The sequence below is a fragment of the Oncorhynchus keta genome, chromosome 35 (assembly GCF_023373465.1).
Source record: "Oncorhynchus keta strain PuntledgeMale-10-30-2019 chromosome 35, Oket_V2, whole genome shotgun sequence".
Taxonomy (NCBI): Eukaryota; Metazoa; Chordata; class Actinopteri; order Salmoniformes; family Salmonidae; genus Oncorhynchus; species Oncorhynchus keta.
The window spans coordinates 58,497,639-58,518,451 of NC_068455.1; the positions used below are offsets into that span (position 1 = coordinate 58,497,639).

General features: G+C 43.6%; 1 protein-coding gene and 1 long non-coding RNA gene across 11 annotated transcripts in view; one reads left to right on the forward strand and one right to left on the reverse strand.

Annotated features, from left to right (window-relative positions):
* LOC118368723 (nuclear factor 1 B-type-like) overlaps positions 1-20,813 on the forward strand; it is an 89,664-nt gene that overhangs the window by 14,987 nt on the left and 53,864 nt on the right. The gene's annotated exons all lie outside the window — the stretch shown is intronic.
* LOC127916017 (uncharacterized) lies at positions 13,577-14,374 on the reverse strand. Its single transcript, XR_008093211.1, has 3 exons — positions 14,002-14,374; positions 13,854-13,966; positions 13,577-13,818 (listed from the first exon to the last, which is right to left on the reverse strand). It is a non-coding gene; the product is annotated as an uncharacterized LOC127916017 (long non-coding RNA).

Here is a 20,813-nt window from a genome sequence, read left to right on the forward strand (position 1 = left end):
TTTTGGAACAGAAAACATCATTCAAATTGAATCAAATCCTTTAAGGTGATGGGTATGAATTGATGGTTTAGAAAAAGGTATTTGGGCAAAAAGGGACATTTGTACATTTTGATTGATGTACAGTATTTGCTATTTTTATCCTGACAAATGTTGAAGTCTTGATCTTTCATATAGTTGTTGTAACAAGGAGTTCCTCCACTAGATTTTCATTAATAGATGTGGTTTGTTAAATGAACAAATGTGTTCCTTAAAATTCTGCATATAGTCGATTAATCAAATTGGCAAAATGTCTAAAATAGCTCATAAATAGATAACAATGGCAAAATATTTACAGTACATCTTATGATTCTTTGGGTAAGAAATTGGAAATGTATAGGACATTTCAAATTGAATGAGAACTTGTAATACAGAAATTAATGTAATGCCTATAAACATAGTATTTCTATATAGTCATAGTATTCCTATATGTTACGATAGAAAGTGATCTTTATATTGTTGTAAGAAGAGGAAATTGACAAGAACCCTCGTTTTCTCAGACCAATACCGCACTGCGGATATATATTCTGGCAAATAAGGTTGCTTTGTTATTCAAACTCTTATGTATTTGCCACTTAACTTTTCTTTACTACATGAACAACTATTCCCTTAACCTTTTGTTACATTTTTTTTTTTACAAGTGGGAATTTTAAAGTTATGTCGAACTCCCTGGCCCACAATAAATGCTCCAACGATAATGCCAACACATGCAGTAAGGTACCCGTCCGTAATGCATTGGCTGTTGGAGAAAAAACGCAGACAGTCTAGCTAGCTCATTGTCATGAAAGGCAGAGCCTCCATTTTGTGTTTGATAAGTGCCAGGGAAAGCAGAAGGCACAGCAGAGAGACCATAATGGTTGCCACTGGCACCATGGTTGGCATCAGACCCTCTTTTGTGTCTTTTGTAGGGCGCCGCTCATTCTCATGTCTAGTTTGCATCTGCCGCAATTGAACTGTTGTTAACAAATGAACAGTATCAGACAGCACACCACAAAATGTCGCAAAAATGGTCCATTGATATCATGTAAGGAATACGAATTTACAAAGCACACTACAGGTTGTGTTAATATAATTGGTTGAACTACAATGTGTATACATGCAGTTACCAAGTTGGGGAATCCTAGTATTTGAAAATATGTTTTTCAGTTATGAATATTTGTCCCAAGGGATGAAAAATAATCAGATTTTCCCATATTGGCAGCTTACCATATTTATTTTTAGAGTAGCCTAGATACCATATAGCGAGCCTTCATTTGCATTCGCCATTTCTTTTGAATGAGACTTTAAAAAAAAAAAAACAATATATTTTGTTTACGCTGCCGAGTATAGAGCAAAGGGCAGTCTTTGGCATGCCGTTACCAGTGCCCAGCTTTCTAGACAATGTAGCCACATTGTGGTAGCGTGCGGGGCGAGCGCCATTTTGTTTGCGCTGTGCCAGGCAGGCAGGGAAAAAACGGCAGTAATGGTTGTTAGAGGTTCCGAGGTTGGCATCAAACCCTCTTTGTCTGCTTGCAGCGTGCCTTTGATTCGTTGGTTGGCATCCGCAATGCAGTGGGCACGCTGGAAAGTTTCTGACTGTGGCAGAATGGGGACCGCCATGCTTTTGTTCTTCTGCAACTGCATGAAACAAACAAACAAACACAAAGAAGAAACCGCCAAACGGCTGCCCTGCTTTGACAGATAATGGCATTTCCGTTAATCGTTAGGAAAATAATGTCATATGTCCCATGGTTTCTTAGATTTTTCACCTTATTACATTTCAACTTTAGTATTCTTCCAGGTGAATTATACATTTTTGTAATATGTAGCTACATTCAAATCTGTTAAGAGTAACCCTCTTAAACTATTTGGTGCCAGTTGTTTCTTTATGTAATGTTTATGTCATGTTGAGTTTGAGCTATACATATTTATTAACTTTGCAGGGTTGATGCCCAAGAAAGGTCGCTGGCTCGGTGAGTGAGTGGGTAATTTTAGAGAGGTTTCTCAACCCGTTGTTGTCAGGCATAGATGCGCTTAGCTGGGCAAAGTCTGCCCTAGCAGCACCCATGTGCATGCCCAGATGAATGCCAGCTGGAAGGGGGTTGGGGGCAGGGTGTGGGGGTTGTGGGAGCCATTGTGCCAACCTGCCAGTCTTTTTCAATGGAAACCCACTGGCATGGGATAATACCCTTCGCCATGTGCTGGCGCTATAGCTGCTGAAACTAGTAACCACCTTGTGTTCATCAACCATTTCTCGTTCGTATTGTAATTTAGATTTTTTTTTTGTTCCGTTTTGGATGTTTCGCATAGCAAATATTTCTTATAATACTATTCGATTTGCTGAAGTCAGTACACTGTTCATTCCGTTTCATCACCGTTTCATAAGCACAAGGTACCATTGTGCTTATCATACATGAACACTTGAGGATACTGTAGACTTATTTGTCCAAATATTAAAATAAGAACGCACACCATTTACTCAACCCAAAGCTCTTAATTTCCATGAGATTTCTGATAATTATCTGGGTCCCTATAGTAGCTAAACAGTGATTGTGATGACTAAGGGAACATTTTGAGGAAGGCTTTGAATTTAAAAAAAAATTAGATTTAGTAGATTCTGCAGTATTTATTTAGTATTTATCTGACTTGGAATACCCTTTTGTTACGCTTTGTGTTTGCTCTGATGTAGGTTAGGAGGAACGCTATTGTTGAAATATAATCAGAGCCTCAAAAGACCAGTTATTTAATATGAATGAAGGGCCTCTTATACATGAAGAGCCTGTCTGAGTGCTTCTCTTTTAGATAGCTGGCTGAGGTCCCCTCCGATGTTATACCCCTCTAATGAGTACAGTGAAAGAGAACTGACGTCTATAAAGCGTGTGTCCCAAAGTTGTTCATTTGTCTGATTTTGCTTTTAATTTAATTTAAGTCCGAATTTCAGATTTTTTTTCTTGCATCATTTTTCCCCCATCCAAAATGAGTCTTGTAAAAAAAATCAGTCAACTTTTAAGGAGATCAGTGATCTCCGAGTTCATGTTCAAGAAGAAAACGACATAACTCATAGCCAGTGAAAGAACAGGCTTGGTTGATCCACGGTAGGATCCCATGAGGTCAAGGGCCAAGTCCCTTCCCCATTATCCTAGTGCTGAAAGTTAACATGGTCGTAAAAACAGTCATATTTTCACTTCTTTAAACCTTCCCCCATTTCATTCTTCAAGCTTTTTTGACAGTCCTGATAGGTCCTGGATCCGGATGGATTACCCTCTAATACAGTTTGCCATGTTAAAACGACGGCTCTGTTTTACGATAGCCAGACCATGGAATGGAACGCCTTGACCTTGGCTAAGAGATGTGGCGGGGTGTCCACTGAAGTTTAATTGCGCAAAACAGATCTGTGAAAACACATGGTTGGCCCCAAAGCGCGTGAGTGGCGTAGGGAGCTTTTGGCCTAAGGGGGTGATGGGGGACTACCTACAAAGCACCCCCCCCCCCCCTTTGAACCCAACAATTGGGGTCAGCCGTCGTGCTTCCCAGACCACCAGTAGTCCCCTGACAACCATTTGTCAGTCTGCGCCCCTCCCCCTGTCCGCATGTCAGGTTTTCGAATCAGTGAGTGGGAGAGGCAGCAGAAGACGTGCTCCCTCCCAGGTTGGCAGGGTGTCAATGTTGGTTGGTTGTCTTCTCTGGTCATTGGCCGGCTGGTTGCTCTGCACTGCGTGGGGCAGCGCTTTGAGCTGTGTGCCCCTCGTTTTCCAGCTGGCTGCATTTGAGGCATGGTCAGGGGGAGTGAGTTTGACCTCTCGACCTCTGGGTCACAGCGGAGGTCTTTGGCTAAGCACTACATCCCCCCCCCCCCTCTTTCCCTCCCTCCCTTCTTCCTCCTCCTTTCTCCTCCTCTGCCACCAAGAGTTGCGGCACACTGCCCAGCCCTCTCTGACTGACTCTCCGTCAAGTCACCCCCAGACTCCTGTGACAGCTGCTTCAGGCCCAGGGCTCATAGCCAGAGAAGGATGGCTGGGAGGATGCCAGTAGCGGGAAACTAAATCGTTGCAGGCACACAGTGTTAAGGACACCACCATTCCATGTTTTTTTTTTTTTTTTTTTTTTTTTTGTGGTTAGGATGACAAAGAGCTGTTTTGTTAGTACAGTACAGTAGTCCACTTATTGTTTGAGTTCCGTCAATAGAAGCATGGTTGACCTTTGGATGAAACTTGTTTTTATGTACAGTACAAATTCACTATATTGAACGTGTAGAGGGATGGTTTGTTCACATTTAAAATAGGTTTTTAAAGTGTAAATTATGCAACAAACAAATTCCCAGTTCCAATGTAACAGAGGAGGCTTTCGTCCTGAATTTAGCGAAGACATTCTGTGAAGGCTTTGTTCAGTGTGAACCACACAAACCTGTGCTGCTCAGCTCTGGCTCGTCTCATCAGTATGCTGTTGGGCCTGCGGTGAATATCTTACTCGGAGCCATAACCTATCGAACACATTCTCCCGGTCTAATCCACTTAGAACAGGTTCCTCTCAGCGCTGCTGCCCACTTTATTGATTTCCTCTTCCTGCTAAACGTCCCTCCCCCTTCTCTCTGCTACTCTACTCTTCTACCCTGTTGCTGTGTAAATGATGTGGTCTTACTTTCAGCTACATTTAGTGTTGGTAAAGCTCTCTCTTTTTTAATTCATTATTTTCTTTCTTTCTCCTCCTTTGTTTATGGTCTTTGCCCTGCACTCTCCGACGCCAACTCTGGTTCTCTGAAACCAGGTTTTTACCACGCACTATCAGCCGCATGGCATTAGCACCAGAGTTTTGCTCTAGCAAATATCTCAAGGCTTAAACAACCCATGTTACCTCCTTAGCCCTCTTTTGTGTGCGCCGTGTACATAAATCTCCATGGAAACAAGACAACTCCATGTAGAGGTCACGGCCCTATGCGGATGTCTGCTTCTCAGCCAACTTCATCACTCATTTTCACTCTCCAAAAGGAATCTGAAAACGTGGCCCTGTAACTGATATGAGAAATGTGGAACTCCTCTAGGCTTTTTGTGGTGTTTTTGATCAATGTAACAGTGCAGGTGAAGACAGGAGTCTGATTGGAGAAAAGATTTCAGAATTTCTTCTAGAAGTGTACAAAACATTAAGAACACCTTCCTAATAACTGTTGAGCACCCCAGCAGTGTTGCAGTTCTTGACACAAACCGGTGCGCTTGACACCTACCTATAACCATACCCCATTCAAATGCACTTCAATCTTTTGTCTTGCCCATTCCATGTCTCAATTGTCCCATGGCTTAAAAATCCTTATTTAACCTGTCTCCTCCCCTTCATCTACACTAATTGAAGTGGCTTTAACATCAATAAGGGATCATATTCTGACCAGGATTCACCTGGTCAGTCTATGTCATGGAAAGAGCAGGTGTTCATAATGATTTGTACACTCAGTGAATATAGTTTATCTTATGGTTAAGCTCCATCAGAGTTTCCCAGGCTTTGTGAGGTTAGCCGAATACATTTCAACCCCCCCCTGAGACCACTTGACAGGAGGGCTAGTGCCACCCCCTCCTCCTAGCTAGTCCCTGCACCATCAACCAGCCCTCCCAAATGAAGACAAATGGGTACATTGACCCCCTGTCCCACATCACGAATTGTACACTACCTCACTGTCCTGGCTTACAAAGACGCTGCTGCTGCCTCGACTATTACCATCCAACGGCTGCAGTCTGCTCTACTCTGTTCTGCTCTATTTTACTCTGTTCTACACTAATCTATTCTGCTCTATTCTACTCTACTCGGCTCTGCTCTACGCTACTCTATTCTACTCTAATTTACTCTGCTCTACTCTATTCTACTCTACGCTAATCTATTCTACTCTGCTCTACTCTATTCTGCGCTACTCTATTCTGCTCCGCTCTATTCTACTCTGCTCTACTCTATTCTGTGCTACTCTATTCTGCTCTACTCTACTTTACTTTGCTCTATTCTATGCTACTTTACTCTACTCTACTCTGCTCTACGCTACTCTATTCTGCTCTACTTTACTCTGCTCTACTCTATTCTACTCTGCTCTACTCTATTCTACGCTACTATATTCTGCTCTACTCTATTCTACGCTACTTTACTCTACTCTGCTCTACTCTGCTCTACTCTACTCTGCTCTACCTCCCTCTTCTCCTCTTTCCTTCTCTCCTCTCTTCGACCTGACAGTGTGCCTGCCTACCAGGCCTTATCTGACAGCTGTGATTATGGATTTGAGCTAAAGAGAGAGCGAGAGCAATAGAGCAAAAGATCAGAGGGGAAAGACGGAGGAGGATGAAAAGAGAGAAGGAGTTATGTAGACCAACATTTAGAACCAGAAAGTAAAAGTATATTATAGAATACTGGCCAGATATTCCGATACAGAGAGCAATAGAAGCATGGGAGAAGCATTCCTTCAATGTAAACTGTCTTTCAAATCGAGAGCGTGCAAAACCAATGTGCATCCTTCATCAAGCTAAAGAATAGGGGAAAAAAAATAGGGGGGGGGCAGGAAGGGCCAGACAATCGGGGGAGGTTTCCAGGGAGACGGTTACTTCCCCGTACCCCCTCCCGCTTTCCCCATCAGACTCTTTTCATTTGGGACAGGCCCGATCAGAGGTCTAGAGTGATGGTAGTCTTGTCTTTTGTCTGCATGTACAGTACCCCCGTCATTGTAGGAGTTGCCAGGTTTATGACGGATAGAGAAAAGGGAACCCATTACAGTGTTTGTGTGTGAGTGTGTCTCTGCTTGTGAGCGAGCGTGTGCCTGGTTGTGCGTGTGTGTACACGCATGTATGCATGCATGTGTGTTTGTGTGTTGGGGCTAAGTGTATACTGCATGTAGTTTGTAGGGTGAATCCCCAGTGGAATGCTGGATAATGTCACCCCTTGGGTCAAAGAAAGGATATGGCTTCTGGGGCTTGGGAATGGGTGTTTGGTATCAGTTAGCGCCCCATTGAGTTGTCAAATTCTGTAGAGGCCCTCTGCTCCTCCCTCACAGATGTCTGTGGCACTAAAACCAGTCTCCTGATATTTAAGATTTAACTAAAACCACCCTCCTGACATTAAGATTTAAATAAAACCAGTTAGGATTTAAAAACAAATTCAACACAGCAGTGTAGCTAAGTATTTTGACTGGTGCGATTACCCAACATCCAAACGCTATTCACACCATTAGAAGTCTAATTTAAAGCAGTAGGATGAGGCAAAACTGTTAACAAATCGTATCGTGTGTAAAATGCGGCCATGACCTATGTATATTGCCACTTATTTTTCGTTGACCTTTTTCAAAATGAATCAGCAACAAATCGAGGTAAAAAATGAATATGTTAAAGCCATGGTGATTTACTGAATCTCAGTGCTTCTGCTGACATGACTAAAAAAGACTTGAATATTCATGATATTCAACAAATTTGTTCTACATGATAGAAAAGATGAATACATAAAAATAAAAAATCTGATTTTCTATGATTGGGAAGCAGGTTTCCCTGAAACGTGTTCTCGCTGCGTGTGGACATCCTGTAGGGTGGAACAAGCAGAAAATGAATCCCAAATCAGTGTAACTACAGATGTCAGAGTATGTCTGGACAGCTACTTTCCCCCTGTGATAATCATATCCTGTTTTCACACAGCGAGAGACACACATACAACCCCCCTTCCACCACCACCACACACACACACACACACACACACACACACACACACACACACACACACACACACACACACACACACACACACACACACACACACACACACACACACACACACACACACACACACACACACACACACACACAAGGAGAGACACAGATTTTCCAGTTGGAAGTTAAGCCTACAGGAAGAGAGAGATTGGTGCAGAGGAGGGAGATATTCAAATTGAACGAAAACGTCTATTTCAAGTGTAACCAAGAATACGCACATGAAGTCAGGCATGAGAAGATAAGTGAGGACCAACATTTGAGTCAAATAAACATAAGAAAAAAGTAACATCTGATCTGGTCATTATCTAAATTCAGCATTAACATACACTTTTTCCTCCACCACATTAGCCAAGTATGTTTAATGCCATACTCGGCCTACTGCCATAATCAGTTTAATAATATTAAATTATGAGTGTTCGTGTTGTCATGTTTCACCTTACTCTGATTATCTTAATTGTCGTAAGGTTATTATTAGAGTAAGCATATGTCAATTAAAACACCTGGATTTTTGAGCAATCTTTCAAATTAGTAGGACAAGTAAACGCCTTATTCAGAGTTCCAGCTGCATATTTGTTCTGCGCATGTGCTAGCACCCGCCGCGCAAGCATCCCTATTTTGCATGAGCGAAGTGAGTTTGGAGAAACTGAAAGTATGCTTCATATAAATAGTTTTCACATACAAACTCTATATGTCCGAACTCAGAATAAAAAATAACATGGTCACTGTCGTAGAATGTTTTTATTTTGATTGGCGATTTTCTGCATTTATCGAAGTCCCTGATTTCAGATTTGTCCATGGAAACAGGGTTATTAGGGAAATCTTTCTTCTTGCAAAGCATATAAACATTTCAATCGAACTATTATATGAATCTGAGTATTCAGAAAAATTATATCATTGTGTGCATGTAAACGTACACATTCTGTGACTGACTATATGATAAATATTTGAAAGACCCTAAGAAACCACCATTATCATCACTGGTAGGTCTTGATAGATCACTGTTAGATGATAAAACGCGGTTCAACCGCTCTCTGTGTTTTGAGGAGCCAAGTGGAATGGCGTCAGGACGATGTGATTAAAGCAGCCGCTGCTATGCTAACAACTAACGGAGGTCGCTAATGAAACCCGGGTTTTACGAGGAAGAATGAGGTCTCGAAATGATACTTTGCACGGAAAGGATATACGTACGTCCTGCCGCTGGATAACTAAAATGTTTCTCAAATGGAATTCCCTGCCTTGGCTGTCATTGGATTCCAGCAGTTTTTGGGTGAAGACTCTGCTGACCCGGAGAAATACCTCCACACATGCACAAAAGTGTATGCACGGAATTGTGTGTTTGGGGGAGTCTATTTAACCAATCGTGTTTGTTGAAGAGTCTGGAAACTTTAAAAAATAAAAAGAGTGACAGCTTTGCACACTCTTGGCATTCTCTCAACCAGCTTCATGAGAAATTATTTTCCAACTGTCTTGTTTTTAAGTTCTGGATTTATAACCCCTTGATATTATTGTTGGATCGGATTTTAACAGCTAACATTTCGATGGCAATAATAAATAGATATGCAGATAGTGGACAACCTTGTTTACTCCTCTTGACAGTTTAAAACTTTCTGATAAGAAGCCATTATTTCCCATTTTACACCTAGGGTTACCATATAACTTTAATCCATTTTATAAGAGATTCTCAAAACTTGAAATATTCCAGGCATTTATATATAAACTCCAGTCGTATTTTATCAAAACGCCTTTTCAAAGGCAGCTATGGATACCAGACCTGGTTTCCCAGATTTTTCATAGGAAAAACTATTCATTCCTCTATTGGATCAGGCATAAATAAACATGCAAAATACACTCAACTTAAATTGAAAGAGATGCTGTTTGGAAACACTGATGGAGGTCAAACAGTTAGGTTCTTATCAGGATAACTCAAGGTGCCGAACTGGCCAGTCTAATAGCATTCAGAAACTCTTCAATGGCTGATGAATTATAGCATCACGGACGAACATTGAACTTCATGGAAGTGGATTTTCCCAGTCTGATGGCTGAGTTGATCTATATCTCAAAACTGTCATGGTAAACGGTGTCATGGTAAACGATGTCATGGTAAACGGTTAGACATGGTTTGTGTTGGTATGACCTCAGAATCATATTGAAGGAAAGAGTGAGTCGAGGCAATTCCCTGACATTTCTCCCAGAGACTATGCATGTGATATAGCCCTCTGAACTAAAGCCTAGGCATCAACTCGGGGAGCTAACGCAAGTCTTCACGTGTCAGGCACGTTTACTCATCCAACAAGTGTATAGTGCATTCGGAAAGTATTCAGAACCCTTGACTTTTTCCACATTTTGTTATGTTACAGCCTTATTCTAAAATTGATGAGGACATGTTTTTATTTAATAAATCTACACACAATATCCCATAATGACAAAGCGAAAACAGGTTTTTAGAAATGTTTGCAAATGTATTACAAATAAAAAACAGAGATAGCTTATTTACATAAGTATTCACACCCTTTGCTATGAGCCTTGAAATTTAGCTCAGGTGCACCCTGTTTCCATTGATCATCCTTGATGTTTCTACAACTTGATTGGAGTCCACCTGTGCTATATTCTAGCGATTGGCCATAATTTGGAAAGGCACACACCTGTCTATATAAGGTCCGACAGTTGACAGTGCATGTCAGAGCAAAAACCAAGCCGTGAGGTTCGTAGGAATTGTCCGTAGAGCTCCGAGACAGGATTGTGTCAAGGCGCAGATCTGGGGAAGGGCACCAAAAAATGTCTGCAGCTTTGAAGGTCCGTAAGAATGCAGTGGTCTCCATCATTCTTAAATGGAAGAACTTTGTAACCACAAGACTCTTTCTAGAGCTGGCCACCTGGCCAAACTGAGCAATCGGGGGAGAAGGGCCTTGGTCAGGGAGGTGACCAAGAACCCGATGGTCACTCTGACAGAGCTCCAGAGTTCCTCTGTGAAGATGGGAGAACCTTCCAGGAGGACAACCAACTCTTCAGCACTCCACCAATCAGGCCTTTATGGTAGAGTGGCCAGATGGAAGCCGCTCCTCAGTAAAAGACACAAGACAGCCTAGCTGGAGTTTGCCAAAGGCACATAAAGACTCTTAGACCATGAGAAACAAGATTGTCTTGTCTGATGAAACCAAGATTGAACTCTTTGGCCTGAATGCCAAGCGTCACGTTTGGAGGAAACCTGGCACCATCCATACAGTGAAGCATGGTGGTGGCAGTATCATTCTGTAGGGAGACTAGTCAGGATCGAAGGGAAAGATGAACAGAGCAAAGTACGTAGATATCCTCGATGAAAACTTGCTCCAGAGTGCTCAGGACCTCAGACTGGGGTGAAGGTTCACCTTCCAACAGGACACGGCCCTAGGCACACAGCCAAGACAATGCAGGACAGGCTTCGAGACAAGCCTCCAAATGTCCTTGAGTGGCCCAGCCAGAGCCTGGACTTGAACCCGATTGAACATCTCTGGAGAGACTTGAAAATAGCTGTGCAGCGGCGCTCTCCATTCAATCTGACAGAGCTTGAGAGGATCTGCAGAGAAGAATGGGAGAAACTCACCAAATACAAATCAAATTTGATTTGTCACATGCGCTGAATACAACAGGTGTAGAGCTTACAGTGAAGTGCTTAGTTACAAGCCCTTAACCAATGATGCAGTTTTAAGAAAATAACAACAACAAAAATTAAGAAAAAAGTAATAAATAAGAAAAACAAATAATTAAAGAGCAGCAGTGAATAACAATAGCGGGGCTATATGCAGGGGGTACCGGTATGTGTCAGTGTGCGGGGCACCAGTGTCGAGGTAATTGAGATAATTATGTACATGCAAGTCGTTGTTAAAGTGGCTATGCATAGATAATAACAGAGAGTAGTAGCAGCGTGGAGCGGTGGGGGGTGCAAATAGTCTGGGTAGCCATTTGATTAGCTGTTCAGGAGACTTATGGCTTGGGGTAGAAGCTGTTTAGAAGCCTCTTGGACCTAGACTTGGCGCTCCGGTATCGCTTGTCGTGCGGTAGCAGAGAGAACAGTCTATGACAAGGGTGGCTAGAGTCTTTTACGATTTTTAGGGCCTTCCTCTGACAGTGCCTGGTATATAGGTCCTGGATGGCAGGAAGCTTGGCCCCGGTGATGTACTAGGCCGTATGCACTACCCTCTGTAGTGCCTTGCGGTCGGAGGCCGAGCAATTGCCATTCCAGGCAGTGATGCAACCCGTCAGGATGCTCTCGATGGTGCAACTGTAAACTCTTGAGGATCTGAGGACCCATGCCAAATCTTTTCAGTGTCCTGAGGGGGTATAGGCTTTGTCGTGCCCTTTTCATGACTGTCTTGGTGTGCTTGGACCATGTTAGTTTGTTGTTGATGTGGACGCCAAGGAACTTGACGCTCTCAACCTGCTCCACTACAGACCCGTCAATGAGAATGGGGGCGTGCTCTGTCCTCTTTTTCCTGTAGTCCACAATTATCTCCTTTGTCTTGATCACATTGAGGGAGAGGTTGTTGTCCTTGCACCACATGGTCAGGTCTCTGACCTCCTCCCTATAGTCTATCTCATCGTTGTCAGTGATCAGGCCTACCACTGTTGATCAAGACAATGTTGATCATATAGGCAGCTACGAAAAAAACTGATGAAAACTCTCTGGGTAAATAGTGAGGTCTGCAGCTTATCATAAGATTACTCCACCTCAGTCGTTTATCCACGACTTGGTGAAGCATAAAGTATTAGTTTTTCATGTCCAATTGGTAGGATATACGTGCTTTCAGTTCGTCCCATTTATTTTCTAGAGATTGAACGTTAGCTAGCAGAACGGGGGGCAAGGGCAGATTAGCCACTCGTCGCTTGGGCTTCACAAGGCACCCTGATCTTTGCCTTGGAATCGCCGTTTCCTTCTCCAGCGAATCAGGTGTGCCAAGCTTATAGTGTCATACCCAAGAAGTCTCGAGGCTGTAATCGCTGCCAAAGGTACTTCAACGAAGTACTGAGGAAAGGGTCTGAATACTTATGTAAATGTGATATTTCATTTTTTTTTTAGTTTTAATACATTTGAAAAAATATTTAAACTGTTTTTGCTTTGTCATTATGGGATATTGTGTGTCGATTGATGAGGGGAAATACAACATTTAATTGATTTTAGAATAAGGCTGTAACATAACAAAATGTAACAAAATGTGGAAAAGTCAAGGGGTCTGAAATACTTTCCGAATGAACTGTATGTGCTCCACCAAACCAACTCTTACAATGGAATAATAAGGCAGATAAAGCCACAAAAAGGGCATTTATGACAAATGGCAGCAGCTGTTCAAACTAATCTCTCTGTAGCTTTCACAAATGGTGTCCAATTAACAATGAGCCACTGTGGGGTCCTAATCCACGCTGTAGCCATTCTGCACTGCAGCCAATCCGCACTGCAGTCTGCAGCCACCTTCTGGCCGGGGAAACTCTATGCTCCGCCTGTTGAGTTCCATGGACTGGACTGGAGGATGTGCGAGCCAACTCTGGCTTCAGACTTTAGCCTGCTAAACTTAAGCCTAGGGATTAACGTGGGGAGCTAATGGAAGTTGGCTATGTTCTATTTCTGTGGATAGGAATGTGAATGAGTGCTCCCCTTACCATTTTTTAGTTCTCGTGTCTTTGGGTTACATTTCCAGTAGTTCTACAATGATAAACGGATGATTTTGTGTAAAATGTCCAACCTCCAACCCACTCCTGAAACTGTTAGACTATCACAATGTCCCTAGGCACCACTGAGTGTTCACACACATCATGTTTCCAACAGGCTACTGGGAGTATTGTTGTTGGAAAATATCTTGTTTGGATGGGAACTGTATTGGATTTACTCTTAACTTACAATAATAGCTCTTGTCATAAAATGTATGGACCTTTCTTCATAAATATGAATCAGTCTGCATTGGTGTTGGTCAATCCTTGTTACCAGTCATACAGTTGGTTTTCATCAATCCTTGTTACCAGTCATACAGTTGGTGTTGGTCAATCCTTGTTACCAGTCATACAGTTGGTGTTGGTCAATCCTTGTTACCAGTCATACAGTTGGTGTTGGTCAATCCTTGTTACCAGTCATACAGTTGGTGTTGGTCAAACCTTGTTACCAGTCATACAGTTGGTGTTGGTCAATCCTTGTTACCAGTCATACAGTTGGTGTTGGTCAATCCTTGTTACCAGTCATACAGTTGGTGTTGGTCAATCCTTGTTACCTGTCATACAGTTGGTGTTGGTCAATCCTTGTTACCAGTCATACAGTTGGTGTTGGTCAATCCTTGTTACCAGTCATACAGTTGGTGTTGGTCAATCCTTGTTACCAGTCATACAGTTGCAACCTGTTTCTTTCCCAACTCAACTCCGCTTCCACCACGTTCTCCATTTATGATTCCACACCATTTTACTCTTAATTCCTACTAATCATCAGTCCATAGAAATACAGAGCATCTATTTAATTATACACAGCTACGAACGCCTGCCTTGTCCCAGTTGGTGATCTCTTGGTCATCATCCAAGCGAAAGCCAACAAGCAGAAGCTTGAAAACCTGTCACTGTCGGAGGACTCGGGTAAGTGCAGACATGGCTCTCCGCCCTTCCAAATGACACAGAGTAACTGGTGGAATGTCAATGAAATGAAATGGAGAGAGCTGGAAAGAAATTAAATGAAAATGGCTTTTGGTAGTGAGGCCTGGCACTGGCAGGGGGCTTCAAGGGCAGTGCCAACTACTATGAATGGGGAAAACTACTAGAGAGAAAAAAATTGTTTGGGCTTTTTTCACTCCAAGAATAATTAACCGCGTCCATGCAGCCCTTCTGGTCATGGCGCTTAGCCCTGTTGGACAAAGCCACAAGTCACTGTAGCAGGCTAGCAGCAACATCCCATTTCCACCGTGGAGACCGATAAGGAGAGGGGGTAAAAGGAGGGGGGTGCAAGGCAGTTTCAGCTAGCTACTGAAATGATGAAGGTATGGAGGGGGGGTTAGTGGCTGAACGTCATAAATCTCTGGAGATGGTATACTGTAGGTATCAAAGCATACCGGGACTGAGAGGTGTGAGATCGGGGGGAGGGGTTACATGATGGAGAGAGCACCCTGGCTGGTTAGATATATGTTTATATATAGGGAGGGACTCAACTCCGACTGAAAGTTCAGAGCAGGACACGAGAGACATACGTTCCATATCACATGCGCCCTGTCACGTACACCACACTCCACCGTCTGAACTGTAAACTCAGACACGGGTTCTTCATGCATTTTACTGTGATGCATTTCATTTTACTGTGCTACGTGGGCTCGAAAGTGTCATGTCCATGGAAAGGGAACCGGTTTGATATTACCTACTATCTGTATGCGTCCCGATCTGCTTTGAAGTTGCACTGATAAGTCGTTGAACTTATTTGTTGTGGTGAATATAATCATGAAAAAAATAAAAGTGCACTTTAATCTCGTCTCCCTTTCATTGTCAGAACTGGCATAGGAGAAAATCCAGTAAACAATTATCATCGTAGTTGATCAGCAAATTCTCAGCCCTGAGACATGAAACAGAAGAAAGCCCCATTGACAGAGATTTGCTCACCAGTCCCTGCGCTGATCTTTAAGAAAAGACTTAGTGTTGCCGCCAGCCAATAAGCCCCCCCTCCTCCTCCTCTTCCTCACTCCTACCGTCTATATGTCTGTTTTGTAGGGGTGCGACGGTGTGTGTGTGTATAATTGGAGGCTGCAACGGTGTATGTATCTGTGTGTATTGTCGGGGTGACTCTGTCCCATGCTCTTAGGCGGGCGGCGGGCCCTGCACGGGGCTGAAAAGAGGGAGCCGTCACCTGCCAGACAAGAGGAATGTTAATGCCGTGGCCCTGGTAATGGGATTTAGTACACACCGTCTATGAGGAGGCGATCAGGGACTCCCTCTTATTGTTCCCCATACCGGACTGGGACTTCTCAATAGAAGACGTGTCTGTGTTTATACAACCACTCACGTCTCAATAAAGACTGTTTACAATGTGTGTGTGTGTGTGTGTGTGTGTGAGCGAGGGAGAGAGTGTTTGTGTTTGTGGGTGGGGGTGTCTTTGTGAATCTGCGCACATGTGTGTTTAAGACAGAGAACGTGGGAGGGGGTGTGTGGGCTTGTCTTTATCTCTATGGGAAAAGGTCTTTATGTCAGGGTTTGATGGTAGCTAGTTAATCTCCTCTGGGTTATATACAGGTAACTTCCAAAATAAAGGAAACACTTGAGTAAATGAGGGATACAAAGTATATTGAAAGCAGGTGCTTCCACAAAGTGTGCTTCCTGAGTTAAACAATTAAAACCTCCCATCATGCTTAGGGACATGTATAAAAATGCCCAGTTGCCCATTGTTTTGGCTACCGTGTCTCGCAGAAGAGATCTCCTTGAAAAAGGGGTCCCAAAGGAGCATAGTAGGTTTATAGAGGTGTGTGTCCTAGTCACCAGATCACAACCCAGCACTTATGGGAGTTTCTTGTGGAAGAATGGTGTCGCATCCCTCCAATAGAATTCCAGACACTTGTAGAACCTATGCTTATGGTGGCCCAATGCCCTATTAAGACATTATGTTGGTGTTTCCTTTATTTTGCCAGTTACCAGGTCTATTGTCTATCTAGGTCAGTGGGTTACTTTGTATGTAGGTGTGTCATATTCCTTGCATGTAAGTCCCATACTCATTATTTTGCACCTAATTATGCTAATGCTAAGCTCTTGCTAAGTATTGCAATTAAGTTCAAATTGTGATTAGCTGCCTCCGGACACCAAAGAAAACTTTGTAGGCATCCAAAATGATACAGGGAATTTGTATGATTTTTACTCAACCCTTTGAAAACTTTGTCAGAAAAGTATTAGTAAAAAAACAACTCCCAGCTTAAGTTTCAGGGATTTAATGTTTGTTATAAAACATCCATGTCAGAAGTAAGATGGGGCACTGTTTTTAGGGCGGAACAAACAGTATGTTAACTGGTACCATTATGGGAGGTAATGGCTCTGTGTTTGTGTCTGGGGCAAGAAGTAGAATCAGCCCTCGCCGCCCCAGACATACTTGTTCCCCTCGCTCCCCTTTTCTGGGCCTCTCTCGCTATTTCCACTAAGTGATGGCTTGAGCTGTTTAAATGTCTCTCTGCTAAAATGACCTAAATTCCTTCATATTCACCTCAGAAGACCCCTGCCTTAGCAACCAACCCTGCTGTTTCCCTCTTCCTATGTGAGCTTGGTTAGAAGCTAATGTATGGTTTGTCTGTGTGTAAAAGTTCCTTCCTGTACATGAGGAAACTAAGAAAACAACCCCACCCCCCCTCCCCTCCGACCGTTCCTCCGAACAGAGCGAGCTGCACAAACAATGACAGTCTTCTTTTTAAGGCTTTTGGCAGGGTGACTTTTTGTGGTTAGATAAATAGTTATTTAATCGTGTTTAATCTGTGTTAAAACTGAGGCGTTTGGAACAATTACCTCGTGTGGGTTTCCCCAACAGCTGTTCTGTAGCTTTTTAACACGTTTACCCAAATAGAGAGCGCTTGTCCTTTTTAAGGGTTCTCTCTAGGTGAGTGGAAATAGAATAAAAGCGTTATGGAAACTGAAACTGCCCTTTTATCCTGATGAGGAAGTCAGTATTCACATTCCTTTAGAAAGCATGCCAGGATGACCTTTCTTCTCGTGATAGTATTCCACATGTCCTTTTCAACCTGTTTGAACCCGTTTTCAAACTAGTATCGTCTCAAGTCAAAAATGAAAGTTGAACACCTCGCACCACTAGAGACCTTTTTTCAGCACACATCTCAAAGTTGCTGGCTTGATAATGGATGCCGCCATAATTTCCCCTCTTTCCTTGCCTGCCAGCTGTGTGCAATTGCATAAACGATGGTCTGCATAGGCACCTTTGGGCTAGCAGAGCTGTCCGTGGGTTTGTACCTGCTCCAAGCAGATGTTGTTGGAACTGGCGCCCGGAGTCAAACATAGGAGCCAACCAGTGACTTCGACTTCAGGAGGAGTTCAGTAATTGGAGGAGAGCACTTTGTGAATGCTATTTTGTACCGTATAAGGGAATTCCGAAAATATATGCACGGACGTATACATAGGTCCCAGAATTCAGAACACATTACTGGAAACATTCAGCACAAATACGGTCTGCGTTTGTGACAACTAGGCCAGACGTCTGCGAGTGGGTGTGCGTGTGTGTGCGTGTGTGTGTGTGTGCGCGTGTGTGTGTGCGCGTGTGTGTGTGCGTGTGTGTGTGTGCGCGTGTGTGTGTGCGCGTGTGTGTACGTATGTCCCTTTGGTTTAGTATTCATAATGAGGTGTTGCGTAACGTGGACTCCTGCGCTCTTCTCACTTACCACCTGTGTAAACATGGGTGGCATTATGAAACGAGCGGTTCCAGGGAAAGACTCTTCTCACTTACCACCTGTGTAAACATGGGTGGCATTATGAAACGAGCGGTTCCAGGGAAAGACTCTTCTCACTTACCACCTGTGTAAACATGGGTGGCATTATGAAACGAGCGGTTCCAGGGAAAGACTCTTCTCTTTCCGGGCCTGTTGTCAGAATGAGATCAGTAAATGCCTCGCTTTCGACTCTCTCTTTCTGGTTTTCTCTCTCTCTCTCTCTCTCTCCTTCCAGAATTGAACAATGTGGCCACTTAATGAAGTCCCTATAGAAGGAGGTAGAACAACATCAGTAGTTGGTAACCTGAACCTTCTCTGTAGTTGGAGTGGACCAGTGTGTGTAGATTACACGTGGGGCATTGAGAGGGGTGCTTTCCTTTAGGTCAGGATGACTGCCAGAGTGTGACTTGTGCTAACATAATTGCAAAAGGGTTTTCTGATGATCGATTAGCCTTTTAAAATGATCAACTTGGATTAGCTAACACAACGTGCCGTTGGAACACAGGAGGGATGGTTGCTGATAATGGGCCTCTGTACATCTATGTAGATATTCCATAAAGAATCAGCCGTTTCCAGCGACAATTGTCATTTACAACATTAACAATGTCTACACTGTGTTTTTGGTCATTTTGATGTTATTTTTATGGATAAAAAAAAAAGTATATTCTTTCAAAAACAAGGACATTTCTAAGTGACCCCAAACTTTTGAACGGTGGTGTATGTGTTACTTTGTATATACTCAAAAGTGACCTGAAACAACAACCTGCCTGAATGCAAACAAGAACCGCTTTTGGCTTGAGAGGAAACAGGGTTGCTGGTCAGTACATTGCAGACACAGTGCTGAAAACACACACAAACTCAAAACAGATCAGGAGACGGAGAGAGGGAGAGGTCTGAGGGAGGAGAACACCAATGACAAGCTGCTGACATCATCCCCTACGGCTCACTACACTCCCGTCGGTGGCCCAGTAACACTGTCACTGACTGGACAGTACCACCTGAAGGACTTTCCACACACACACACACACACACACACACACACACACACACACACACACACACACACACACACACACACACACACACACACACACACACACACACACACACACACACACACACACACACACACACACACACACACAGAGCCCAAACAGCTACCACCACCGCCGCTACTGCTGCTTTCAATTTCACCACCGTGGCCTTGGTTAATGGCTTCAGCGTTTTGCGGTCTGCCGACACATATGGTCCGTGTAGTCATGGTGTCCCCATCCCTTCAGTGAGGGAGCACGTGGGCGTGGGGGACACAGACAGCCTCCAGCCGGTGAGCCTCCATAATAGTGGCACAGTAACAGGGATGGGGTATGGCTTTCATTATGGACACTCTAAGGAACAGATTCTCGAGCCAGGCCCATCACCACCGCAGAGTGTGGAATAAGTACACTCGCCCGTATCCACATTGACTTGGTTTAGAAAGACAATGTATTTTGTTTAAGTTCACTTTTCCTACCGTTCCTGCGTACGAGTGATAATGGAGTAGCTGTGAATTGTCATTGAAATATTCATACAACCACTTCTACCCATGCTTATTGAATCGCAATAAGTATAGTCCTTTAATACTAGCCTCAACTGATATGACTACTCTAACAAGTTTATAATGGGTGTTACGCTCAACAAAGTTTCTCTTGAAACATTACATGTTACCATCATCATTAATGCCATTATCACAAATGTAGTTATTTGTGATCATTTTCCTATTACTACAGTTTCCTTCAGTCTGACCTAAAGTGAAGGATATTTGGGGGAACTACAGTACAGCTTTTTGGGTTCCCTTATCTGGCTTTTGTCTGGGCACACATCTTGGGAGACAAAGCGGCCATTTTATGCCTCCTCTCTGGAGATAGTGTTCCAGACACGACCCAAGCAACAGGGCCTCTGAGGTAGAGAGTGGGGCTGCGGAGCGGGGGCCGCCGCGGCGCGACAACTTATCCGCTTCCACGACTTATCCGCTTCCACCGCACGATACATGTGCACTTTCCTTTACTTCTCTGAGCACGCTCTGTCCCCGGGCCGGGGGTAAAACGATTGGCAAGGGCAGATGATGTCATGCCAGAAGAATTCAGATACATCAAGCCCGATGGTATAGAACGTGGTGTGAGGCAGGCCGGCCAGCGGCCCTGGACTCATAAAGCTCACTGGTTCAACAATACTTCAGAGCTGTTTGTCGTTCCCCACAAACCATGTGCGAGCTGTACTGCAGAAATACATTCTGTCCCTTTACTAGAAAGGTGAGAGTAGCTGTGAATAGATTCAATAGTTACTCTCTTGTACAGTTAGAGACATGCTAGAGACTTGGGTTGTACTGTACTACCCAGCACTTTAAGAGTTATGTTTGATTCGCTGTTGTCCTGCCTCAAACTTAATTTGAGAGAGTGACGGAGGGAGGGCTTGTTCAATACACAATTTGACCCCATCCCTACCAGAATGGCTCACTACACTCCCGTCAGTGGCCCAGTAACACTGTTACTGACTGAACAGTACCACTGTTGATGACTCAAGTCCTCAACTGGCAGCTTCATTAAATAGTACCCGCAGAACACCAGTCTCAACGTCAACAGTGAAGAGGCGACTCCGGGAGGCTGGCCTTCTAGGCCAGAGTTCGTCTGTTCAGTGTCTG